General features: G+C 48.0%; 1 protein-coding gene across 5 annotated transcripts in view; it reads left to right on the forward strand.

Moving 5' to 3' along the window:
- The window catches only part of SEMA5B (semaphorin 5B), a 404,742-nt gene that overhangs the window by 50,425 nt on the left and 326,527 nt on the right, over nucleotides 1–27,790 (forward strand). The window contains exon 1 of one of the 5 annotated variants that reach the window (XM_056536943.1): nucleotides 2,664–2,682. The exons of 3 other annotated variants lie outside the window; for them this stretch is intronic. The gene's annotated coding sequence lies outside the window, so the exon portion shown is untranslated. Of the gene's footprint in view, nucleotides 1–2,663; nucleotides 2,683–4,325; nucleotides 4,345–27,790 lie in introns of those variants that run through there. One more of the 5 variants, XM_056536946.1, reaches the window with a different exon arrangement.

The following is a 27,790-nucleotide window of genomic DNA, read 5'->3' on the forward strand; positions in this document are numbered from 1 at the left end:
TTGATGTGGGCGATGGTGCCAGTAATGGGGGCAATGGTGCCAGTAATGGTACCAGTGATGGGAGTGATGGTGACATTGTTGGCGATGGTGCCAGTGATGGGGGCGATGGTGCCAGTGATGGGAGTGATGGTGCCAGTAATGGTGCCAGTGATGGGAGTGATGGTGCCAGTGATGGGGGTGATGGTGACAATGATGTGGGTGATGGTTCCAGTAATGGCGGCGATGATGCCAGTCATGGGAGTGATGGTGACAATGATGTGGGCGATGGTACCAGTGATGGGGGCGATGGTGCCAGTGATGGGGGCGATGGTGCCAGTCATGGGAGTGATGGTGACAATGATGGGAGTGATGGTGCCAGTGATGGGGGCGATGGTGCCAGTGATGGGAGTGATGGTGCCAGTGATGGGGGCGATGGTGCCAGTGATGGGGGCGATGGTGCCAGTGATGGGGGCGATGGTGCCAGTCATGGGAGTGATGGTGACAATGATGGGAGTGATGGTGCCAGTGATGGGGGCGATGGTGCCAGTGATGGGAGTGATGGTGCCAGTGATGGGGGCGATGGTGCCAGTGATGGGGGCGATGGTGCCAGTCATGGGAGTGATGGTGACAATGATGGGAGTGATGGTGCCAGTAATGGGGGCGATGGTGCCAGTGATGGGGGCGATGGTGCCAGTGATGGGGGCGATGGTGCCAGTGATGGGGGCGATGGTGCCAGTGATGGGGGCGATGGTGCCAGTCATGGGAGTGATGGTGACAATGATAGGAGTGGAGGCTCAGCGCTGACTTAAGGGTTATATTGTATTGTGTGGGCGACAATTTGGAATTCAGTGAAGTGTAAAGAGAAGGAGATCTGATCTGATTATACACTTTGTATCTATTGTAAACATTTAGTGTTATTTGTTGCAGTTGTTATCTATTGTATATAATCTGTTTACAGTTGTATCTATGGTATATAGTCTGTGTTTCTTCCTATTGTATATATATTCTGATTATTATTAGTTATATCTATTGTATATATTCTGATTATTATTAGTTATATCTATTGTATATATTCTGATTATTATTATATCTATTGTATATTTTCCGATTATTATCAGTTATAGTTGTATCTATTGTATATTCTGATTATTATTAGTTGTATCTATTGTATATATTCTGATTATTATTAGTTATATCTATTGTATATATACTAATTATTATAATATCTATTGTATATTTTCCGATTATTATCAGTTACAGTTGTATCTATTCTGTGTTTATTTCTTATATTATCTCTATACATTTCTTTGTATCTATTCTTTTCTTTGCGTATCTCAATGACCAGATACCACATTACCCATTTATCCGCACCGCTATATCGATTGTCTCTAAACTCTGCACCTCCAGACATTGAAAAACTACAACTCCCAGCATGCCCGGACAGCCAACGGCTGTCCGGGCATGCTGGGAGTTGTAGTTTTGCAACATCTCCATTATCCTCCAGATGCTGTGGATTATAATGGATACCGTGAGGCTGCAGCGATGGTCAGGAGGCTGCGGATGCTGCATTGTTCTATGGGTCCTATACGGCGATTTGCAGACTTTTTCGGCAGCTCCGATCCGTTTTCCGGGCGCCCTGCGGCCCCTTTTATGTCCAGTTTATCTTGACTTTGATTGGATAGAAATTGGAGAGAGATCTTCCGAATTTGCACTGGACAGAGCGGTGAATGTTTGGGGTGCAGAGCCGCTGCATTATACATAGTGCTGTCTATGTGGTAGACCCCCCCTTTTAAGGGTTGGGGGTGGGGGGCTTTATTGGCCAGGGCATTGTGCTGCCGCTTTTATCCTGGCTTTCCATGCTCTATAATGGTCTTTGTGTTTGCCAGCGGCTGGTGCGGGCTGCATTGGGGGGCACTGATGTGTAAACATTGCTTGTGTGTTGCATTGGGCGGTGGGGGGATCCGAGGGGCCGTGCACTGGGAGGAAGCGGGAGCAGGGGGGACCCTTAATCCCAGGTAGGTGTCATTGCCTTTGTTCCTGGGCTGGTAATTGACAGCGCTGGCCCTGGCTGACCCCTGTCACACTCTGGGGGGGGGGGGGGGGGATGTGGCCGGGTTCCACTGAGGTGGTCCCATCAATAGGCGCACGCAGAACAAAGGGCTCGCTGTGCCCACCTGGGAAAGGGATTTGTCATCTCGCCTGAGTGTTTATCCCTTGGATACACGTGGTTGTTCCTTGTGGTGGAATGACATTCCTGTATACCGGGGGCGATCCCCATCCGGGACGGTGCTGGTGCCCCCCCCCCCGAAACATCCCCCCCCCCCCCTGGCAGATGTATAGCAATACGGTCTGGATCTCCAACCTATACCATCACGCTGTTGTGGCATTGACGGGTAGAAAAATCCGTAATCTGTCCACGCAAAAGTGACGTGATCCGGGATTAGATTGTCAGCTCTTCTGTCCGCTCTCCTCTATGGGGTTTTGTAATGAGTTTGTACGTGTATCATTGATTGTACAGGGCTATGGCGTACGCCGGTGCTACATACAGATCCGTTAATCCCGCTGCCTTTGTCTGAACGTTTGATCGCGAGCCTTGTCTGATGACAATAGGGGGCAGCACCAGTCAGCGGGACGGCGGATGAGGAGAATGTGGATCAGACATTGCAGGACACAGGGAGGACAGACATGGAAGGCGGGGAGGAGGTATTACTGTACGCTCAATTGCTGGGAGATGTAGTTCCACAAGCTGACGACAAATGTCTAGAGCAGGGTTTCCCAACTAGGGAGCCTCCAGCTGTTGCAGAACTACAACTCCCAGCATGCCTGGACAGCGTGCTGGAGGCACCCTGGTTGGGAAACACTGTCCTAATGCAAATTTGTGGACTTCCAGCTGTTGCAAAACTACAACTCCCAGCATGCCCGGACTGTTTTTTTTTGCTTTCCGGATATGCTGGGAGTTGTAGTTTTGCAACAGCTGGAGGCACACTGGTTTGGAAACACTGTTCTAGATATTTGACGTAAATGCAATCGTGTCGTTAGTAAATTAGGCATGCTGGAAGTTGTAGTTTTGCAACAGCTTGCAGTCCACAGTTTGCATTAAGTGCAGTGTTTTCCAACCAGTGTGCCTCCAGCTGTTGCAAAACTACAACACCCAGCATGCCCGGACAGCCAAAGGCTGTCCGGGCGTGCTGGGAGTTGTAGTTTTGCAACAGCTGGAAGTCCACAGTTTGGAGACTACTACTTTACTTTGCAGAACTAATGCCAGACCCTTCTGTCCTGCATCATAAGAAGGGGCATGCTGGGAGTTGTAGTTTTGCAACAGCTGGAGGTACGCTGATTGGGAAACACTGATATAGATCCAATGGCTGTGCGGGCATGCTGGGAGTTGTAGTTTTGCAACAACAGCTGAACAGTTTTGGACACCCTTGATATAGAGCAGTGTTTCCCAACCAGTTGTAGCAAAACTACAACTTCCATCAGCCTTTGACTGTCCGGGCATGCTGGGAGTTGTAGTTTTGCAACAGCTGGAGGCACAATGGTTGGGAAACACTGCTCTAGAACATGACATGTACAGAATATAATGTATAATATATGGTAAAGATCACACTACGGTCTGGAAATCAGAAAAAAAAATACAGCAAAACCCGCCACAATATCCGGATAGATGTCACATAATGACGCCGCGCCATTCTTTCTCGCCCGCTGCAGTAAATTCATCACCGTGTACCGTGCGGTGACATCTGCGCGTCTTATGATGTGTCTGAGTGTGAAATGATGACGAGGCAGAAAACTAAGGCTAAAACTCGTATTTCTGCCCCAGGTTATCGCCATTTTTAATTCAGCTTCTCCGTATGAAATCTCTGGCAGGTATGGGCGCCGTGCGGATTTTAAGTCCGCCAGATTGTTTTTCCGTAGCATGAAAATAATATAATAATATAGCGGATTCTAAAGTTTGTGGCAAAGAGGATTGTCCAGACTGGAAACAAGTGTAACGGCACCCCAGCTGTGAGAAGTATGAAGCCTGTTCTGTGAACAATGTTCCCGTTCACTGACAGCAAGCAGAGAGCTTACATTTTAAGTTAGAAAGTGGCAACATATTTCAGTACTTCATGATGAAGCTTTATGTTCCTATGGCTGTGTTCACACATACTGTATCTGCTGCAGATTTTCTGCTGTTCAGTCAATACAATATTATTGTTGTCTGTGTCAGCAAACTTTTGATTGATTTGAGGTATTCTGGGTATAAATTGTATAAGAAATGAGGCTCTAGATGTGACTAAACTATAAGACATGAAGTAACTAGCAAAAACGTGAGTGCAGCTCTGGAGGTGACAAGAGGAAAAGGCATGATGTCACAGCAGAATAGTGAGTGCAACGCTGGACATATGTACAACAAAGACATAATGTAATGTATGATATAACAACAGAAAAGAGACTGCTTCTCTGAAGGTGATTGGTGGATGAGACTTGGTATAACAGCAGTATAGTGAGTGCAGCTCTGGAGGTGACTGGAGGATAAGACATGGTATAACAGCAGTATAGTGAGTGCAGCTCTGGAGGTGACTGGAGGATAAGACATGGTATAACAGCAGAATAGTGAGTGCAGCTCTGGAGGTGACTGGAGGATAAGACATGGTATAACAGCAGAATAGTGAGTGCAGCTCTGGAGGTGACTGGAGGATAAGACATGATGTAACAGCAGTATAGTGAGTGCAGCTCTGGAGGTGACTGGAGGATAAGACATGGTATAACAGCAGAATAGTGAGTGCAGCTCTGGAGGTGACTGGAGGATAAGACATGGTATAACAGCAGAATAGTGAGTGCAGCTCTGGAGGTGACTGGAGGATAAGACATGATGGAACAGCAGAATAGTGAGTGCAGCTCTGGAGGTGACTGGAGGATAAGACATGGTATAACAGCAGAAATGTGAGTGCAGCTCTGGAGGTGACTGGAGGATAAGACATGGTATAACAGCAGAATAGTGAGTGCAGCTCTGGAGGTGACTGGAGGATAAGACATGGTATAACAGCAGAATAGTGAGTGCAGCTCTGGAGGTGACTGGAGGATAAGACATGATGTAAAAGCAGAATAGTGAGTGCAGCTCTGGAGGTGACTGGAGGAAAATACATGATGTAAAAGCAGAATAGTGAGTGCAGCTCTGGAGGTGACTAGAGGATAAGACATGATGTAACAGCAGAATAGTGAGTGCAGCTCTGGAGGTGACTGGAGGATAAGACATGATGTAACAGCAGAATAGTGAGTGCAGCTCTGGAGGTGACTGGAGGATAAGACATGATGTAACAGCAGAATAGTGAGTGCAACTCTGGAGGTGACAGGAGGATAAGACATGATGTAATAGCAGAATAGTGAGTGCGGCTCTGTAGGTAACTGTAATGTATGATGTAACAACAGTAAAGAGATTGCAGCTCTGGAGGTGACTGGAGGATAAGACATGGTATAACAGCAGAATAGTGAGTGCAGCTCTGAAGGTGATTGGAGGATAAGACATGGTATAACAGCAGAATAGTGAGTGCAGCTCTGGAGGTGACTGGAGTATAAGACATGATGCAATGTAGCATCAGTACAGGAGAAGCGATATGTTTACAGAATCCGCAGCATTACAGGAGGTTTAACCTGTGATGTTCCGGAGCTGCGCTCTCCGCTGATGCTTTCTGCTCTTGGCCCGGATGCTTTGTGGATTTCGGCGCAGAGCTGAACATCTGTTTTCCGCCGCCGCCTGTGTTTACTCTTCAGATTTGTGTAATTTCGTGATGATGAAATGTTGTTCTCCTGCAGCAGATGCTGAATTTCACCCCCAGGGGGTCTATGATAGGGGCCGGGGGGGCTGTACTGCTCTGTAATGGACTTTGCTGTAGAATGGGACCTGTGATTCTTGTTACATTATATTATAAACATTGAATCATATTCTAATAAATTAGGTTTAACATCAAGTGATACAATAGAATGGTGTTTTCCAAACAGTGCCCCTCCAGCTGTGGCAAAACTGCAACTCCCAGCTGTCGGGGGCATGCTGAGAGTTGTAGTTTTGCAACAGCTGGAGTATCCCTGTTTAGGCATTACAGAACATTGCGTTACAGTGTGTCAGGAGATCTGTGTGTTACTGTTGGGGATCACCATTATATAGTATCAATAAATGTTGGAGTCACACACATGTCCACTGGTAGCTGCAATTCCCAGGAATGTTGGGGATCCCAAGCAACAGTTTGAGGGTCACGCTTATTTGAGTTTCCGTGGACCCCAAAACGATGTCCACTTTATCTTCTGCTTCATCTGGATCATTTGTATATTTTATCCCTCACCCATCAAACTTCATAATGAAATTACTGATTGAAATTAATACAAAGTGACACCCGCTCCATTCTGTCAGGCTCCTTGTCAGGTGAGAACCCCTGGTCTCTGTCCCATCAGACATCCTGGTTTTCCGTCCCATCAGACCCCCTCGTTCCCGGTGCCCATCAGACCCCCTCGTTCCCGGTGCCCATCAGACCCCCTCGTTCCCGGTGCCCATCAGACCCCCTCGTTCCCGGTGCCCATCAGACCCCTTCGTTCCCCATGTCCATCAGAACCTTCGTTCCCCGTGCCCATCAGAACCTTCGTTCCCCGTGCCCATCAGATTCCTCATTCCCGTGCCCATCAGATTCCTCATTCCCGTGCCAATCAGACGCCTCATTCCCCATGCCCATCAGACCCCTCTTTCCCGTTCCCATCAGACCCATTGATGCCATTTCCCTTAAACCTCTCATTCCCCATCCCAGCAGACCCCTTGTTCTCTGTCCCCTTTGCCCCCCTTATTCCCCATCCCATTAGACACATCAGTCTCTATCCCATCAGACCCCCTCATTCCCCATCCCATCTGACCCCTCATTCCTCGTGCCCATCAGACCCCTTGGTCCCATTCCCCTTAGTCCCCTTGTTTCCCGAGCCATTAAACCCCTTGTTCTCTGTCCCCATTGCCCTCTTATTCCCCATCCCGTTACGTTAGACACATCAGTCTCTATTCCATCAGACCCCCTAACTCTCCCTCCCATCAGACCCCCTCATTCTCCCTCCCATCAGACCCCCTCATTCTCCCTCCCATCAGACCCCCTCATTCTGCCTCCCATCAGACCCCCTCATTCTGCCTCCCATCAGACCCCCTCATTCTGCCTCCCATCAGACCCCCTCATTCTGCCTCCCATCAGACCCCCTCATTCTCCCTCCCATCAGACCCCCTCATTCTCCCTCCCATCAGACCCCCTCATTCTCCCTCCCATCAGACCCCCTCATTCTCCCTCCCATCAGACCCCCTCATTCTCCCTCCCATCAATCAGACCCCCTCATTCTCCCTTTCATCAGACCCCCTCATTCTCCCTCCTATCAGACCCCCTCATTCTCCCTCCAATCAGACCCCCTCATTCTCCCTCCCATCAGACCCCCTCATTCTCCCTCCTATCAGACCCCCTCATTCTCCCTCCCATCAGACCCCCTCATTCTCCCTCCCATCAGTCCCCCTCATTCTCCCTCCCATCAGACCCCCTCATTCTCCATCCCCTCGGCCCCCTCTGGCTGCTGCTGGTGTTCCTCTTCACATCATGTATTGTTATGGCGGCCACAGCCTCTGGTGTGTTCGCGGTGAGTTATGGTAATGGACGAAGCGCAGAATGTGGAGATTTCACAGGGAATTGAGCGACCAAGCAGCGGATGTGAGATTCATTCTCCTCTCGTCCTCGGCCGTAATTGCTTCTTCTCTCCAGGTGGATAATTAAAACTCCTGAGTCCATCTCAGCAAAGAAAAGCAACGTATGTAACATATTCACCGCCACAGCGTACACATCCTGTATATAGCAAACATAGTCACTATATATACTGTATACAGGGAGCACAGTCACTATATATCCTGTATATAGGAAACATAGTCACTATATATCCTGTATACAGGGAGCACAGTCACTATATATCCTGTATACAGGGAGCACAGTCACTATATATCCTGTATACAGGGAGCACAGTCACTATATATCCTGTATACAGGGAGCACAGTCACTATATATCCTGTATACAGGGAGCACAGTCACTATATATCCTGTACACAGGGAGGACAGTCACTATATATCCTGTATACAGGGAGCACAGTCACTATATATCCTGTATACAGGGAGCACAGTCACTATATATCCTGTATACAGGGAGCAGAGTCACTATATATCCTGTATACAGGGAGCACAGTCACTATATATCCTGTATACAGGGAGCACAGTCACTATATATCCTGTATACAGGGAGGACAGTCACTATATATCCTGTATACAGGGAGCACAGTCACTATATATCCTGTATACAGGGAGCACAGTCACTATATATCCTGTATACAGGGAGCACAGTCACTATATATCCTGTATACAGGGAGGACAGTCACTATATATCCTGTATACAGGGAGCACAGTCACTATATATCCTGTATACAGGGAGCACAGTCACTATATATCCTGTATACAGGGAGCACAGTCACTATATATCCTGTATACAGGGTGCGCAGTCACTATATATCCTGTATACAGGGAGCACAGTCACTATATATCCTGTATACAGGGAGGACAGTCACTATATATCCTGTATACAGGGAGGACAGTCACTATATATCCTGTATACAGGGAGCACAGTCACTATATATACTGTATACAGGGAGCGCAGTCACTATATATCCTGTATACAGGGAGCACAGTCACTATATATCCTGTATACAGGGAGCACAGTCACTATATATCCTGTATACAGGGAGCACAGTCACTATATCCTGTATACAGGGAGCACAGTCACTATAAATCCTGTATACAGGGAGCACAGTCACTATATATCCTGTATACAGGGAGCACAGTCACTATATATCCTGTATACAGGGAGCACAGTCACTATATATCCTGTATACAGGGAGCACAGTCACTATATATCCTGTATACAGGGAGCGCAGTCACTATATATCCTGTATACAGGGTGCGCAGTCACTATATATCCTGTATACAGGGAGCACAGTCACTATATATCCTGTATACAGGGAGGACAGTCACTATATATCCTGTATACAGGGTGCGCAGTCACTATATATCCTGTATACAGGGAGGACAGTCACTATATATCCTGTATACAGGGAGCACAGTCACTATATATCCTGTATACAGGGAGGACAGTCACTATATATCCTGTATACAGGGAGCACAGTCACTATATATCCTGTATACAGGGAGGACAGTCACTATATATCCTGTATACAGGGAGCACAGTCACTATATATCCTGTATACAGGGAGGACAGTCACTATATATCCTGTATACAGGGAGGACAGTCACTATATATCCTGTATACAGGGAGGACAGTCACTATATATCCTGTATATAGGAAACATAGTCACTATATATCCTGTATACAGGGAGCACAGTCACTATATATCCTGTATACAGGGAGCACAGTCACTATATATCCTGTATACAGGGAGCACAGTCACTATATATCCTGTATACAGGGAGGACAGTCACTATATATCCTGTATACAGGGAGGACAGTCACTATATATCCTGTATATAGGAAACATAGTCACTATATATCCTGTATACAGGGAGCATAGTCACTATATATCCTGTATACAGGGAGGACAGTCACTATATATCCTGTACACAGGGAGGACAGTCACTATATATCCTGTATACAGGGAGGACAGTCACTATATATCCTGTATATAGGAAACATAGTCACTATATATCCTGTATACAGGGTGCACAGTCACTATATATCCTGTATACAGGGAGGACAGTCACTATATATCCTGTATATAGGAAACATAGTCACTATATATCCTGTATATAGGAAACATAGTCACTATATATCCTGTATACAGGGAGCACAGTCACTATATATCCTGTATACAGGGAGCACAGTCACTATATGTATTGTATACAGGGAGCACAGTCACTATATATCCTGTATACAGGGAGGACAGTCACTATATATCCTGTATATAGGAAACATAGTCACTATATATCCTGTATACAGGGAGCACAGTCACTATATATCCTGTATACAGGGAGCACAGTCACTATATATCCTGTATACAGGGAGCACAGTCACTATATATCCTGTATACAGGGAGCACAGTCACTATATATCCTGTATACAGGGAGCACAGTCACTATATATCCTGTATACAGGGAGCACAGTCACTATATATCCTGTATACAGGGAGCACAGTCACTATATATATTGTATACAGGGAGCACAGTCACTATATATATTGTATACAGGGAGCGCAGTCACTATATATCCTGTATACAGGGAGCACAGTCACTATATATCCTGTATACAGGGAGCACAGTCACTATATATCCTGTATACAGGGAGCACAGTCACTATATATCCTGTATACAGGGAGCACAGTCACTATATATATTGTATACAGGGAGCACAGTCACTATATATATTGTATACAGGGAGCACAGTCCTTATATATCCTGTATACAGGGAGCACAGTCACTATATACACTGTATACAGGGTGCGCAGTCACTATATATATCCTGTATACAGGGAGCACAGTCACTGTATATCCTGTATACAGGGAGCACAGTCACTATATATACTGTATACAGGGTGCACAGTCACTATATATCCTGTATACAGGGAGTGCAGTCACTATATATCCTGTATACAGGGAGCACAGTCACTATATATCCTGTATACAGGGAGGACAGTCACTATATATCCTGTATACAGGGAGCACAGTCACTATATATTGTCACGATGCCGGCTGGCAGGAGGTGGATCCTCTGTGCCAGAGAGGGATTGGCGTGGACCGCGCTAGTGGACCGGTTCTAAGTTACTACTGGTTTTCACCAGAGCCCGCCGCAAAGCGGGATGGTCTTGCTGCGGCGGTAGTAACCAGGTCGTATCCACTAGCAACGGCTCAACCTCTCTGACTGCTGAAGATAGGCGCGGTACAAGGGAGTAGACAGAAGCAAGGTCGGACGTAGCAGAAGGTCGGGGCAGGCAGCAAGGATCGTAGTCAGGGGCAACGGCAGGAGGTCTGGAACACAGGCTAGGAACACACAAGGAAACGCTTTCACTGGCACGATGGCAACAAGATCCGGCGAGGGAGTGCAGGGGAAGTGAGGTGATATAGGGAAGTGCACAGGTGATCAGACTAATTAGAACCACTTGCGCCAATCAGTGGCGCAGTGGCCCTTTAAATCGCAGAGACACGGCGCGCGCGCGCCCTAGGGAGCGGGGCCGCGCGCGCCGGGACAGGTACGAGGGAGAGCGAGTCAGGTACGGAAGCCGGGGTGCGCATCGCGAGCGGGCGCCACCCGCATCGCGAATCGCATCCCGGCTGGAGGCGGTATCGCAGCGCACCCGGTCAGTGGATCTGACCGGGGCGCTGCCGTAGCGAAGATGTTGCGAGCGCTCCGGGGAGGAGCGGGGACCCGGAGCGCTCGGCGTAACAGTACCCCCCCCCTTGGGTCTCCCCCTCTTCTTAGAGCCTGAGAACCTGAGGAGCAGACTTTTATCTAGGATATTGTCCTCAGGTTCCCAGGATCTCTCTTCAGGACCACAGCCCTCCCAGTCCACTAAAAAAAAAGTTTTACCTCTGACCTTTTTGGAGGCCAGTATCTCCTTAACGGTGAAGATATCAGAAGAACCGGAAACAGGAGTGGGAGAAATGAGTTTGGGAGAGAAACGGTTAATGATAAGTGGTTTAAGAAGAGAGACATGAAAGGCATTGGGAATACGAAGAGAAGGAGGAAGAAGAAGTTTGTAAGAGACAGGATTAATCTGGCACAAAATTTTGAAAGGACCAAGATAGCGTGGTCCCAATTTGTAGCTGGGAACACGGAAGCGGACATATTTAGCGGAGAGCCATACCTTGTCTCCGGGAGAAAAAATGGGGGGAGCTCTTCTTTTCTTATCAGCAAACTTCTTCATGCGTGATGAAGCCTGTAAGAGAGAATTTTGGGTCTCTTTCCATATGGTGGAAAGATCACGAGATATTTCATCCACAGCGGGCAAACCAGAGGGCAAGGGGGTAGGGAGGGGGGGAAGAGGGTGACGGCCGTACACCACGAAAAATGGGGATTTGGAAGAAGATTCAGAGACTCTGAAGTTATACGAGAATTCGGCCCATGGTAGAAGATCTGCCCAGTCATCCTGGCGGGAGGAAACAAAATGGCGTAAATAATCACCCAGGACCTGGTTAATTCTTTCTACTTGTCCATTGGATTGAGGATGATAAGCAGAAGAAAAGTTTAATTTAATCTTGAGTTGTTTACAGAGAGCCCTCCAGAATTTTGACACAAATTGGACGCCTCTATCCGAGACGATCTGCGTGGGCAAGCCGTGAAGACGAAAAATGTGTACAAAAAATTGTTTTGCCAACTGAGGCGCTGAAGGAAGACCAGGAAGAGGGATGAAATGTGCCATCTTGGAAAATCGATCAACGACCACCCAAACAACAGTGTTGCCACGGGATGGGGGTAAGTCTGTAATAAAATCCATACCAATCAGAGACCAAGGCTGTTCGGGGACAGGCAGAGGATGAAGGAGACCAGCGGGCTTCTGGCGAGGAGTCTTATCCCGGGCACAGACAGTGCAGGCTCGCACAAAGTCCACAACATCCGTCTCCAGAGTCGGCCACCAATAGAAGCGAGAGATGAGTTGCACAGATTTCTTGATGCCCGCATGGCCTGCGAGGTGGGAGGAGTGACCCCATTTGAGGATTCTGAGGCGTTGGCGTGGAGAAACGAAGGTCTTCCCTGGAGGAGTTTGCCTGATGGAGGCTGGAGAAGTGGAGATCAGGCAGTCAGGAGGAATGATGTGTTGCGGAGAGACCTCTACTTCAGAGGCATCCGAGGAACGAGAGAGAGCATCGGCCCTAATGTTCTTATCGGCAGGGCGAAAGTGAATTTCAAAATTAAACCGGGCAAAGAACAGAGACCACCTGGCCTGGCGAGGATTCAGCCGTTGGGCAGACTGGAGATAGGAGAGATTCTTGTGATCGGTGTAAATAATAACTGGAAATTTTGATCCCTCCAGCAGATGCCTCCATTCCTCAAGTGCTAATTTAATGGCCAGTAGCTCTCGATCCCCGATGGAGTAGTTCCTCTCCGCCGGAGAGAAGGTCCTAGAAAAAAAACCACAAGTAACAGCATGCCCGGAAGAATTTTTTTGTAGAAGAACCGCTCCAGCTCCTACAGAGGAGGCATCAACCTCCAATAGGAAGGGTTTAGATGGGTCAGGTCTGGAGAGCACGGGAGCAGAAGAAAAGGCAGACTTGAGCCGTTTAAAGGCGTCTTCCGCTTGAGGAGGCCATGACTTAGGATTGGCATTCTTTTTGGTTAAAGCCACGATAGGAGCCACAATGGTGGAAAAATGTGGAATAAATTGTCTGTAATAATTGGCGAACCCCAAAAAACGTTGGATAGCACGGAGTCCGGAGGGGCGTGGCCAATCTAAGACGGCAGAGAGTTTGTCTGGATCCATTTGTAGTCCCTGGCCAGAGACCAAGTATCCTAGGAAAGGAAGAGATTGACATTCAAACAGACATTTCTCCATTTTGGCATAAAGTTGATTGTCTCGAAGTCTCTGAAGAACCATGCGGACATGCTGGCGGTGTTCTTCTAGGTTGGCAGAAAAAATCAGAATATCGTCCAGATACACAACAACACAGGAATATAAGAGATCACGAAAAATTTCATTAACAAAGTCTTGGAAGACGGCAGGGGCGTTGCACAGGCCAAAGGGCATGACCAGATACTCAAAGTGTCCATCTCTAGTGTTAAATGCCGTTTTCCATTCGTCCCCCTCCCTGATGCGGATGAGATTATAAGCACCTCTTAAGTCCAGTTTGGTAAAGATGTGGGCACCTTGGAGGCGATCAAAGAGTTCAGAGATAAGAGGTAGAGGGTAGCGGTTCTTTACCGTGATTTTATTAAGACCGCGGTAGTCAATGCAAGGACGTAGAGAGCCATCTTTTTTGGACACAAAGAAAAATCCAGCTCCGGCAGGAGAGGAGGATTTGCGGATAAACCCCTTTTTTAAATTTTCCTGGATGTACTCAGACATAGCAAGAGTCTCTGGAGCAGACAGAGGATAGATTCTGCCCCGGGGTGGAGTAGTGCCCGGGAGGAGGTCAATAGGACAGTCATAAGGCCTGTGAGGAGGAAGAGTCTCAGCTTTTTTTTTGCAAAACACATCAGCAAAGTCCATATAGGCCTTAGGGAGACCGGTTACAGGGGGAACCACAGGGTCACGGCAGGGAGTACTGGTAACCGGTTTAAGACAGTCCTTGAAACAAGAGATACCCCAGCTCTTGATCTCCCCTGTGGACCAATCCAGGGTTGGGGAATGGCGTTGGAGCCACGGTAGTCCAAGGAGAATTTCGGAAGTGCAATTGGGGAGGACCAAAAACTCAATTTTTTCTTGATGAGGTCCGATGCACATTAGAAGGGGCTCCGTGCGGTAACGTATGGTACAGTCCAATCTTTCATTGTTAACACAATTGATGTAGAGGGGTCTGGCGAGACTGGTTACCGGGATGTTGAACCTGTTGATGAGAGAGGCCAAAATAAAGTTTCCTGCAGATCCGGAATCCAAGAAGTAGTAGAGAAGGAGAAGGTAGATGCAGATATCCGCACAGGCACAGTAAGACGTGGAGAAGCAGAGTTGACATCAAGGACTGTCTCACCTTTGTGCGGAGTCAGCGTACGTATTTCCAGGCGGGGAGGACGGATAGGACAATCCTTCAGGAAGTGTTCGGTACCGGCACAGTACAGGCAGAGATTCTCCATGCGGCGTCGTGTCCTCTCTTGAGGTGTCAGACGAGACCGGTCAACTTGCATAGCCTCCACGGCGGGAGGCACAGGAACGGATTGCAGAGGACCAGAGGAGAGAGGAGCCGGGGAGAAAAAACGCCTCGTGCGAACAAAGTCCATATCCTGGCGGAGCTCCTGACGCCTTTCGGAAAAACGCATGTCAATGCGAGTGGCAAGATGAATGAGTTCATGTAGATTAGCAGGAATTTCTTGTGCGGCCAGAACATCTTTAATGTTGCTGGATAGGCCTTTTTTAAAGGTCGCGCAGAGGGCCTCATTATTCCAGGATAGTTCAGAAGCAAGAGTACGGAATTGTATGGCGTACTCGCCAACGGAAGAATTACCCTGGACCAGGTTCAACAGGGCAGTCTCAGCAGAAGAGGCTCGGGCAGGTTCCTCAAAGACACTTCGAATTTCCGAGAAGAAGGAGTGTATAGAGGCAGTGACGGGGTCATTGCGGTCCCAGAGCGGTGTGGCCCATGACAGGGCTTTTCCAGACAGAAGGCTGACTACGAAAGCCACCTTAGACCTTTCAGTAGGAAACTGGTCCGACATCATCTCCAAGTGCAGGGAACATTGTGAAAGAAAGCCACGGCAAAACTTAGAGTCCCCATCAAATTTATCCGGCAAGGATAGTCGTAGGCCTGAAGCGGCCACTCGCTGCGGAGGAGGTGCAGGAGCTGGCGGAGGAGATGATTGCTGAAGCTGTGGTAGTAGCTGCTGTAGCATCACGGTCAGTTGAGACAGCTGTTGGCCTTGTTGCGCTATCTGTTGTGACTGCTGGGCGACCACCGTGGTGAGGTCAGCGACAACTGGCAGAGGTACTTCAGCGGGATCCATGGCCGGATCTACTGTCACGATTCGACTGGCTGGAGGTGGATCCTCTGTGCCAGAGAGGGATTGGCGTGGACCGTGCTAGTGGACCGGTTCTAAGTCACTACTGGTGTTCACCAGAGCCCGCCGCAAAGCGGGATGGACTTGCTGCGGCGGTAGTGACCAGGTCGTATCCACTAGCAACGGCTCAACCTCTCTGACTGCTGAAGATAGGCGCGGTACAAGGGAGTAGACAGAAGCAAGGTCGGACGTAGCAGAAGGTCGGGGCAGGCAGCAAGGATCGTAGTCAGGGGCAACGGCAGGAGGTCTGGAACACAGGCTAAGAACACACAAGGGAACGCTTTCACTGGCACAATGGCAACAAGATCCGGCGAGGGAGTGCAGGGGAAGTGAGGTATACATAGGGAGTGCACAGGTGAACACACTAATTAGAACCACTTGCGCCAATCAGTGGCGCAGTGGCCCTTTAAATCGCAGAGACCCGGCGCGCGCGCGCCCTAGGGAGCGGGGCCGCGCGCGCCGGGACAGGAACGAGGGAGAGCGAGTCGGGTACGGAAGCCGGGGTGCGCATCGCGAGCGGGCGCCACCCGCATCGCGAATCGCATCCCGGCTGGAGGCGGTATCGCAGCGCACCCGGTCAGTGGATCTGACCGGGGCGCTGCCGTAGCGAAGATGTTGCGAGCGCTCCGGGGAGGAGCGGGGACCCGGAGCGCTCGGCGTAACATATATCCTGTATACAGGGAGCACAGTCACTATATATCCTGTATACAGGGAGCACAGTCACTATATATCCTGTATACAGGGAGCACAGTCACTATATATCCTGTATATAGGAAACATAGTCACTATATATCCTGTATACAGGGAGCACAGTCACTATATATCCTGTATACAGGGAGGACAGTCACTATATATCCTGTATACAGGGAGCACAGTCACTATATATCCTGTATATAGGAAACATAGTCACTATATATCCTGTATACAGGGAGCACAGTCACTATATATCCTGTATACAGGGAGCACAGTCACTATATATCCTGTATACAGGGAGCACAGTCACTATATATCCTGTATACAGGGAGCACAGTCACTATATATCCTGTATACAGGGTGCGCAGTCACTATATATCCTGTATACAGGGAGCACAGTCACTATATGTATTGTATACAGGGAGCACAGTCCCTATATATCCTGTATACAGGGAGCACAGTCACTATATATACTGTATACAGGGTGCGCAGTCACTATATATATCCTGTATACATGGAGCACAGTCACTATATATCCTGTATACAGGGAGCACAGTCACTATATATCCTGTATACAGGGAGCACAGTCACTATATATCCTGTATACAGGGAGCACAGTCACTATATGTATTGTATACAGGGAGCACAGTCACTATATGTATTGTATACAGGGAGCACAGTCACTATATATCCTGTATACAGGGAGCACAGTCACTATATATACTGTATACAGGGTGCGCAGTCACTATATATATCCTGTATACATGGAGCACAGTCACTATATATCCTGTATACAGGGAGCACAGTCACTATATACAAAGAGCACAATTTCAGGGATGTATTTAGACCCCAGTAGTACATTCAGAATTGGGCTAAGTGCACCAAATCCTTAGAAACATGACAATAATATTTCTGTCTGCAGCCACCTCTAGGGGGAGCTCTTGGCATGCAGATGTATACAGCTCCCATTTATCTCAATTTTGGATGTATATAGTGTACAAGGAGCTGCATAATTTTATCATTGCTCTCCAGCTGTCGCAAAACTACAACTCCCAGCATGCCCGGACAGCCAACGGCTGTCCGGGCATGCCGGGAGTTGTAGTTTTTGCGACAGCCGGAGAGCCACAGGTTAAAAAACGACGGCTCTATGGTATTTTCTCAAGTTTTTACCCAGGATAGATCCTGAGATATTGCGCGTGGCGCCCGCTTTATGAATTCCTCTCTCTCCGTCGCAGCTGAAGGTGACTCGGCGGAGAGGACATTAAATGCGGTGACCAGAGGGTTTAATCATAACGTGATTGCTGAATGGCAGGAATCTGCATGGCGATTCCCCGCACCCGCCCGCCACCGGTGTCACAGGACTCCGTTAAATTGGAATTTTCTCTCTCTTGCTGTCGGCTGAAAGTTATTAATTGCGTGAAGCTCGGCGCTGGCGGTGAGCGCTGTATAATGCATGGCCGTGAAATGACTTTACGTGAGCGCGGTGTCGCTGGCGGTCCCGGGCCCGATATGGAAAAAAAATCTAATAAAACTTTATCGGCGTTCAGGTTATACCCTATGAGGACATTCCCGTATCCAGTGTCCACCTAACTTGTCCTGTCCGGAGGAAAAGTTTCCCAGTTGCCCATAGCAACCAATCAGATCGCTCCTTTCATTTTTGAAAATGCCTGTGAAAAATGAAAGAAGCAATCTGATTGGTTGCTATGGGCAACTTGGCAACCGGGTAGATCAGTGAACAAAGTGAAAGCGAAAGCTGTAGAGGAGTTATAATAAGATGTGAATGGATTCTCGGGGGTCCCGGGTGGGTTTACGAAATTCTTCTATCGGATACTATAAGTTCACTTCTGGATTATTCCTGGTGATCGGATTAGAGGAATTAAACTTTCGTTCTTTTTTTTTTGGGGGGGGGGGGGGGGTTCAGTTATCCGGGGATAAGTAGTACCGTACTGCTTCGTTTTGTTTAGGTTTTTTTTGCCCTGCGGCTGCGTCATCTGGCAGCACGCAGCGCAAATGTTTTCAGGAGGGAGTGGAAGAGGGCGAGGATGAACTTTTGGAATGAAGCAAATTTTCTGAATATATCAGTGGGATAATGTAATTTTGCAGCTGCGGGGACAAGCGCTGCCAGGATCGCGGCGTTCCAGAAAAAAAATAAAAACGCTCAGCTGGGACTCGCCGGCTGATCCAGGATTCACTCCCAGTGACTTGTGGTCGTGGCGCGCGCCAAAACTCCCAAGCGCAAAACCTCTAATAGCTCGCTGCTCTACCGCAACCGGTAACCCAAGCTCCAGCCTGGCACAGGAGGGGTTAATCACCGCCGGGGATCGGCAGCCTCATAGAGTCCCACTATAAAGAGACGGGGGGGTTTTTACAATGGGAGACAATGTAACCGTATGACCACGAATCGTTTTAGAATCTCTATACTCCAGTCACCTCCAGAGCAGCGCTCAGCAATCTGCTGCTTTCTGTTACCAGCCATAGAGGTGCAGAATTGCTCATCACCTGTTGGTTCGTGATTGATGGCGGCCAGAAGAATAGTGAGTGCAGCTCTGGAGGTGACCGGAGGCTGAGGCCTGTTTTTCGGGGTTGTTCCGAGATATGCAAATAATTATTTCAGTGATCTAAAGGATGTATAAGGGGTTTAGACAGTGACGGGGCCGTTGGTGAGGGCTGTATATAGTGGTCGGCCTCGGCAGTTATAGGGTTAATGGGGCAGGAGGTCAAGGCCATGTGTGTCGTAGTTAGCCACAGCACCTACAGGGTTAATACTGCAGAGATAAGGGGTCAGTGCTGTATGTAGGGGTCATCTCCAGCACTTTCAGGGTTAATAGGACTGGTGGTCAGTGCTGTATGTAGGGGTCATCTCCAGCACTTTCAGGGTTAATAGGACTGGTGGTCAGTGCTGTATGTAGGGGGTCATCTCCAGCACTTTCAGGGTTAATAGGACTGGTGGTCAGTGCTGTATGTAGGGGGTCATCTCCAGCACTTTCAGGGTTAATAGGACTGGTGGTCAGTGCTAAATCTAGCGTTTGTTCCCGGCCCTAGTTGGGTTAATGGGGCATTTGTGCTGATGTTAATGGGGTTACTGGTCAGTGCTGTGTATAGGGGTCATCCCCAGCAGTTACAGGGTTAAGGGCGTTACTGTCAGTGCTGTATGTAGGAGTCATCCCAGCATTTACAGAAGTGATTTCCAGCCAGAGTGTCACCATCTGTTGCAAAACTACAACTCCCAGCCAAAGGCTGTCGGGGCATGCTGGGAGTTGTAGTTTTGTAACAGCTGGAGGCACACTAGTTGGGAAACCCTGTAATATACTGTACTACACCATGCATGCCATACTGAGATTCTATACATTCATTCCCTGACAGTAAGCTACAATTTTTGGCTGTCCGGGCATGCTGGGAGTTGTAGTTTTGCAACAACTGGAGGCACTCTGGTTGGGAAGCACTAAGTTACGGGATTAATAGGGCTGGTGGTCAGTGCTGTATGTAGGGGTCATCTCCAGCACTTTCAGGGTTAATAGGACTGGTGGTCAGTGCTGTATGTAGGGGTCATCTCCAGCACTTTCAGGGTTAATAGGACTGGTGGTCAGTGCTGTATGTAGCGGTCGTTCCCGGCCCTAGTTGGGTTAATGGGGCATTTGTGCTGATGTTAATGGGGCTACTGATCACTGTGTATAGGGGTCATCCCCAGCAGTTACAGGGTTAAGGGCGTTACTGTCAGTGCTGTATGTAGGAGTCATCCCAGCATTTACAGAAGTGATTTCCAGCCAGAGTGTCACCATCTGTTGCAAAACTACAACTCCCAGCCAAAGGCTGTCGGGGCATGCTGGGAGTTGTAGTTTTGTAACAGCTGGAGGCACACTAGTTGGGAAACCCTGTAATATACTGTACTACACCATGCATGCCATACTGAGATTCTATACATTCATTCCCTGACAGTAAGCTACAATTTTTGGCTGTCCGGGCATGCTGGGAGTTGTAGTTTTGCAACAACTGGAGGCACTCTGGTTGGGAAGCACTAAGTTACGGGATTAATAGGGCTGGTGGTTGGTGCTGTTTAGTGGTCAGCAGTTACAGGGTTAATAGGGCTGGTGGTCAGCAGTTACAGGGTTAAGGGGGCTGGTGGTTAGTGCTGTATAGTGGTCAGCAGTTACAGGGTTAATAGGGCTGGTGGTCGGCAGTTACAGGGTTAATATGGCTGGTGGTCGGTGCGGTATAGTGGTCAGCAGTTACAGGGTTAATCCTCCAGATGTCTCTTTCCCGGTGACCCTCCGGTGACAGGTTATTGGGTTTGGCGCGGTGCCGCTCCTCTGCTCGCTGCCATAAGATCTGGGGGTCATTTCCTTTTTCCTGTCCTCCGGTCACATCCCTGGAGCTGACGAGGATGCGGTGACCGTGACTGTCCAGGCCCCGCCCCCTGCGCTCTTCATATGATTTATTAGTGCGATCCCTGGGCCGGGTTTCCTCTCCTGCGCACTGACCCCGCTCTTGTTTTCGTGGCCTCCGGTGTTGGGCGTCCATTGTTGTTATGTCGGAAGGATTCTTCGTGGAAAATGGATTTATGGTGTCCATCCGTCCGATAAGAAATGGCGCTGAAAGATCGCCGCCGCCCAAAGCAAAAAGCACAAAACCGAAAAATACTCCGTCACCACCTGTCATGGCGGCCACCTCTGTTTCCGCTGTCGTGGTGGTTTCACAATTTGGCGTAAACTTCGGGTCCTGTTGTGTAGAAATTATTTTTCTTGTATTTAGTGTTGCGTTTACTTAGCGCGGCGTCCCGTCTGTACCCACGTATAAATCTGTTCCGTGCCACTGGGCACAGATGGTGCGAACGCTCAGAAATCTAGAGTAAATGGCGGCGGCGCTGGCGGCGGCGAGGGTGAGAGATAAGGTCTGTAATAATGGAGGTGCGTCTGTCCGTGTGTACACTGCGCGCAGCGTGTTTACTCTTCTGTCTGCGGCCATTTTCCTGCCCACTGCTCCCCAGTCATCGCCACCTCGCAATTTCTGATTCTCTACAGTCGGCGAGACGGAAATACGGTAAAATCTGGAGTTGTCGTATATTATGGATCTGCCGGCGGCTGCGGTCGGTGAAGCGTCTCGTGCAGATTTATATCTCTGTCTCTTATTGTCTGCGCTTCCAGCTGATAACAGAGAACAACAACTCGCCCTGGACTTATCAGCCGGAGGAACCATATCGTCTGCGCACAGGTCACATGATGTGTACAGTCATGGCCGTAAATGTTGGCCCCCCCTGGAATGTCTCTATAAAATGAAGTATTTCTCACAGGAAAGGATTGCAGTAACACAGGTTTTGCTATACACATGTTTATTCCCTTTGTGTGTATTGGAACTAAACCAAAAAAGGAGGAAAAAAAGCAAATTGGACAGAATGTCACCAAACTCCAAAAATGGGCTGGACACAATTATTGGCCCCTTAACTTAATATTTGGTTGCACACCCTTTGGAAAAACAAGTGAAATCAGTGTCTTCCTATAACCATCAATAAGCTTCTTACACCTCTCAGCCGGAATGTTGGACCACTCTTCCTATAACCATCAATAAGCTTCTTACACCTCTCAGCCGGAATGTTGGACCACTCTTCCTATAACCATCAATAAGCTTCTTACACCTCTCAGCCGGAATGTTGGACCACTCTTCCTATAACCATCAATAAGCTTCTTACACCTCTCAGCCGGAATGTTGGACCACTCTTCCTTTAACCATCAATAAGCTTCTTACACCTCTCAGCCGGAATGTTGGACCCCTCTTCCTTTACAAACTGCTCCAGGTCTCTTATTGGGCGGCGCCTTTTCCCAACAGTAATTATAAGATCTCTCCACAGGTGATCAATGGGATTTAGATCTGGACTCATTGCTGACACTTCAGAACTCTCCAGCGCTTTGTTGTCTCCATTTCTGGGGCTTTTTGACATATGTTTGGGGTCATTGTCCTGCTGGAAGACCCAAGATCTCGGACACAAACCCAGCTTTCTGACACTGGGCTGTACAGTGCGACCCAAAATCCATTGGTAATCCTCAGATTTCATGATGTCTTGTACACATTCAAGGCCCCCAGTGCCAGAGGCAGCAAAACAACCCAAAACATCACTTACCTCCCCCATATGTCACTGTAGGTACTGTGCTCTTTTCTTTGTAGGCCTCATTCCGTTTTCGGTAAACAGTAGAATGATTTGCTTTACCAAAAAGCTCTATCTTGGTCTCATCTGTCCACAAGACGTTTTCCCAGAAGGATTTTGGTTACTCAAATTCATTTTGGCAAAAGTGGGGTCCTCCTGGGTCTCCTCCATAGCGGGGTCCTCCTGGGTCTCCTCCATAGCGGGGTCCTCCTGGGTCTCCTCCATAGTGGGGTCCTCCTGGGTCTCCTCCATAGTGGGGTCCTCCTGGGTCTCCTCCATAGCGGGGTCCTCCTGGGTCTCCTCCATAGCGGGGTCCTCCTGGGTCTCCTCCATAGTGGGGTCCTCCTGGGTCTCCTCCATAGTGGGGTCCTCCTGGGTCTCCTCCATAGCGGGGTCCTCCTGGGTCTCCTCCATAGTGGGGTCCTCCTGGGTCTCCTCCATAGTGGGGTCCTCCTGGGTCTCCTCCATAGTGGGGTCCTCCATAGTGGGGTCCTCCTGGGTCTCCTCCATAACGTTTCATTTCATTTAAATGTGGACAGACAGTTCGCGCTGACACTGATGCTCCCTGAGCCTGCAGGACAGCTTGAATATCTTTGGAACTTGTTTGGGGCTGCTTATCCACCATCCGGACTATCCTGTGGTGACACCTTTCATAAATTTCTCCCTTCCGTCCACGCCCAGGGAGATTATCTACAGTGCCATGGGGTGTAAGCGTCTTGATAATGTTGCGCACTGTGGACAGAGACAAATCTAGATCTCTGGAGATGGACTTGTAACCTTGAGATTGTTGATATTTTTCCACAATTTTGGTTCCCAAGTCCTCAGACAGTTCTCTTCTCTTCTTTCTGTTGTCCATGCTTAGTGTGGCACACACAGACACACAATGCAAAGACTAAGTGAACTTCTCTCCTTTTTATCTGCTGTCAGGTGTGATTTTTATATTGCCCACACCTGTTACTTGCCCCAGGTGAGTATAAAGGAGCATCACATGCTTGAAACAATGTTATTTTTCCACAATTTTGAAAGGTGCCAATAATTTTGTCCGGACCATTTTTGGAGTTTGGTGACATTATGTCCAATTTGCTTTTTTTCCTCCTTTTTTGGTTTAGTTCCAATACACACAAAGGGAATAAACATGTGTATAGCAAAACCTGTGTTACTGCAATATATATATATATACAGAGGAGAGGAGATATATATATATATATATATATATATATATATATACATACACACACACAAAGGGAATAAACATGTGTATAGCAAAACCTGTTACTGCAATCCTTTCCTGTGAGGAATACTTCATTTTATAGAAACATTTCAGGGGTGCCAACATTTACGGCCATGACTGTATTGTCTGCGCACAGGTCACATGTTACATATTGTCTGCGCACAGGTCACATGTTACATATTGTGTGCGCACAGGTCACATGTTACATATTGTCTGCGCACAGGTCACATGTTACATATTGTGTGCGCACAGGTCACATGTTACGTATTGTCTGCGCACAGGTCACATGTTACGTATTGTCTGTGCACAGGTCACATGTTACATATTGTCTGCGCACAGGTCACATGTTACATATTGTCTGCGCACAGGTCACATGTTACATATTGTCTGCGCACAGGTCACATGTTACATATTGTCTGCGCACAGGTCACATGTTACATATTGTCTGCGCACAGGTCACATGTTACGTATTGTCTGCGCACAGGTCACATGTTACGTATTGTCTGCGCACAGGTCACATGTTACATATTGTCTGCGCACAGGTCACATGTTACGTATTGTCTGCACACAGGTCACATGTTACGTATTGTCTGCGCACAGGTCACATGTTACATATTGTCTGCGCACAGGTCACATGTTACATATTGTCTGCGCACAGGTCACATATTACATATTGTCTGCGCACAGGTCACATGTTACATATTGTCTGCGCACAGGTCACATGTTACATATTGTCTGCGCACAGGTCACATGTTACATATTGTCTGCGCACAGGTCACATATTACATATTGTCTGCGCACAGGTCACATGTTACATATTGTCTGCGCACAGGTCACATGTTACATATTGTCTGCGCACAGGTCACATGTTACATATTGTCTGCGCACAGGTCACATGTTACATATTGTCTGCGCACAGGTCACATGTTACATATTGTCTGCGCACAGGTCACATGTTACATTGTGTGGAGACGACTAATCATTTATGTAGTTTATCTCTATATGTCGGTCAGAAGGTCCCTTTGTCAGCCATGTTGTCTTATGTAAACCAGCTTTGTTCCTTGTGCTGTCCCCAGTGTGGTTCATGGTACCCCCCCCCCCAGTGCTGTACACGGCAGCCCCCCCCCCCCCCCCCATTGCCGTCCATGGTAAACCACCCCAGTAGCATCCATGGTCCCCCCGCCCCAGTACCATCCACTGCACCCCCTCCAGTGCCTTCCACAGTACCCCCCAGTGACTGCCATGGACCCCTCATTGTCAGCCACAGTGCTCTCATTATAAGCCACAATGCCCCCAGTGCCAACCACAGTACCCTCACTGTCAGCCCCTGGCACCCCAGTAGGCCCCAATGCCCACAAAGATGCCCGTATCCATATCAGTGATAGATTGTGTACACGGACGCCAGGAATCTCTGGGTCTCTTGCTATTTCGGGTTGGTGGATTCGATGCCCACTTTTGTACCCGTCGCTCCTCATTCCTGTCATTAATTTCAATGGAGAAAATGTAACTGCAAAAAACGGGTCCTACGTGCGTCTTCGATCCAGTTTGGCTCTGGTGATTTTTTTTTTTTTAACTAGACAGGATTTTATTTCTTGTGAACCCGTCCCAGTGCCAGCCGCAGTGCCCCCCCCCCCCCAAATATTATAATAAGGAGGTTACAATGTATCACAGAAATCCTTCCTTCACCATCTCGCCCGTATATCAGCAGTGATGGCGGCTCGGGGGGTATATGCGTTATGGCGGGCGGCCATCAGTCTCCGGTTCCGGGTGATTGCGGTGGCGCGGCGGTCACGTTTCGCTCCACGGCCCGGGTGATGAGTAATAACAGCCCAGACCGATGGAGTTTAGTCATTTTTTGGCTTCATCTTTCATCTCTGGGATTTTGCGCCGCGCCGGTCGGTTCGTGCCAGGCAAGCTGGTACAGACCGGGGCAACGCTGCCAGCGAAATCACTTATGGTGACTCTTCTGCCGCACAAAGCCATTAAAGGGGTATTCCAGGCAAAACCTTTTTTTTATATATATCAACTGGCTCCGGAAAGTTAAACAGATTTGTAAATTACTTCTATTAAAAAATCTTAATCCTTCCAATAGTTATTAGCTTCTGAAGTTTTCTGTCTAACTGCTCAATGATGATGTCACGTCCCGGGAGCTGTGCATGATGGGAGAATATGCCCATAGGAGCTGCACAGCTCCCGGGACGTGAGTCATCAGAAAGCAGTTAGACAGAAAACAGCAACTCAACTTCAGAAGCTAATAACTATTGGAAGGATTAAGATTTTTTAATAGAAGTAATTTACAAATCTGTTTAACTTTCCGGAGCCAGTTGATATATATAAAAAAAAAGTTTTGGCCTGGAATACGCCTTTAAGCTCGTCGGCTTTCAGGGCGCTCGGCGCTCTCGTACAGCTGCGCTCTGCTACGGTCAGACATGACCGGCGTGTGAGAGGAGTGCGGAGAATGGCGTGAGAGGAGTGCGGAGAATGGCGTTCCCGGTACCCGACACTCCCTACGGGCGCAATGCAGAAGTGTCATCTCTGTTATGTTCTGAACCACACGTTATAAGGTTATTACAGCTTAACTCCATTGAACTGCAGCTAAACTGCAATTCTAGACACCACCAGTGGACAGGGGTGGCGCTGTTTTTGGAAGAAAGCAATTAATTTTTTATAATAAGGGTTAGACAACCCTTTAGGGCCATGTTTCCCAACCAGTGTGCCTCCAGCTGTTGCAAAACTACAACTCCCAGCATGCCGAAGGCATGCTGGGAGTTGTTGTTTTGCAACAGCTGGAGGAACACTGATTGGGAAACACTGCTAAAGGGTAACGTTCCCCAAGCTGTGGCTTGACCACTCCCAGTTTTAGGGCAGTGGTCTCTGAACCGTGGCCCTCGACGTGTTACAAAACTACAACTCGGAGAGACCCAGAGAGAAGCTGCCAGGACATGCTTGGAGTTGTAGTTTTGCAACAGCTGGGGAGCCACAGGTTGAGAAACACGGCTTAAAGGGGTACTCTGGTGGAAAACTTTTTTTTCTTTTCTTTTTTTTTAATCAACTGGTGCCAGAAAGTTAAACAGATTTGTAAATGACTTCTATTAAAAAAAAATCTTTACCCGTCCAGTACTTTTTAGCAGCTGTATGCTACAGACGAAATTATTTTCTTTTTGAATTTCTTTTTTTTTTTGTCTTGTCCACAGTGCTCTCTGCTGACACCTCTGTCTGTGTCAGGAACTGTCCAGAGCAGCACAGGTTTGCTATGAGGATTTTCTCCTGCTCTGGACAGTTCCCGATACGGACATCAGGTGTCAGCAGATAGCACTGTGGACAAGACAAAAAAAGAAATTCAAAAAGAAAAGAATTTCCTCTGTAGCATACAGCTGCTAAAAAGTACTAGAAGGGTAAAGTTTTTTTTTTTTTTTTTTAATAAAAGTCATTTACAAATCTGTTTAACTTTCTGGCACCAGTTGATTTAAAAAAAAAAAAAAAATGTTTTCCACCGGAGTACCCCTTTAAGGGTCAGTGAATAAAACTGTAACGAGAACAGCACCACCCCTGTCTGTAGTTTGTGTCCGGTATTGCAACCGGACACAACCAGTGGACAGGGGGTGGCGCTGTTTGTGAAAGTGGTTTTACTAATCTTGGAATAAAAAAACTAATTATTATTCCTCAACCCACAGCTCTCCAGCTGTTGCAGTACTACAACTCCCATCATGCCCTGAGTTATCTTGGAGCAGAGTTTCCCAAGCTTCGTTTCTTCAGCTGTTGCAATACTACAACTCCCATCATGCCCTGAGATACCTTGGAGCGGGGTTTCCCAACCTGTGGCTCTCCAGGTGATGTAGTACTACAACTCTCATCATGTAATGAGATACCTTCCAGCAGGATTTCCCAACCTGTGGTTCTTCAGCAGTTGTTGTCCTACAACTCTCATCATGCCCTTAGATATGGTTTTCCAACCTTCAGTTCTCCAGCTGTTGCAAAACAACAACTCCCATCATGTCCTAAGATAT

This window comes from Hyla sarda, chromosome 8, assembly GCF_029499605.1.
Source record: "Hyla sarda isolate aHylSar1 chromosome 8, aHylSar1.hap1, whole genome shotgun sequence".
NCBI lineage: Eukaryota > Metazoa > Chordata > Amphibia > Anura > Hylidae > Hyla > Hyla sarda.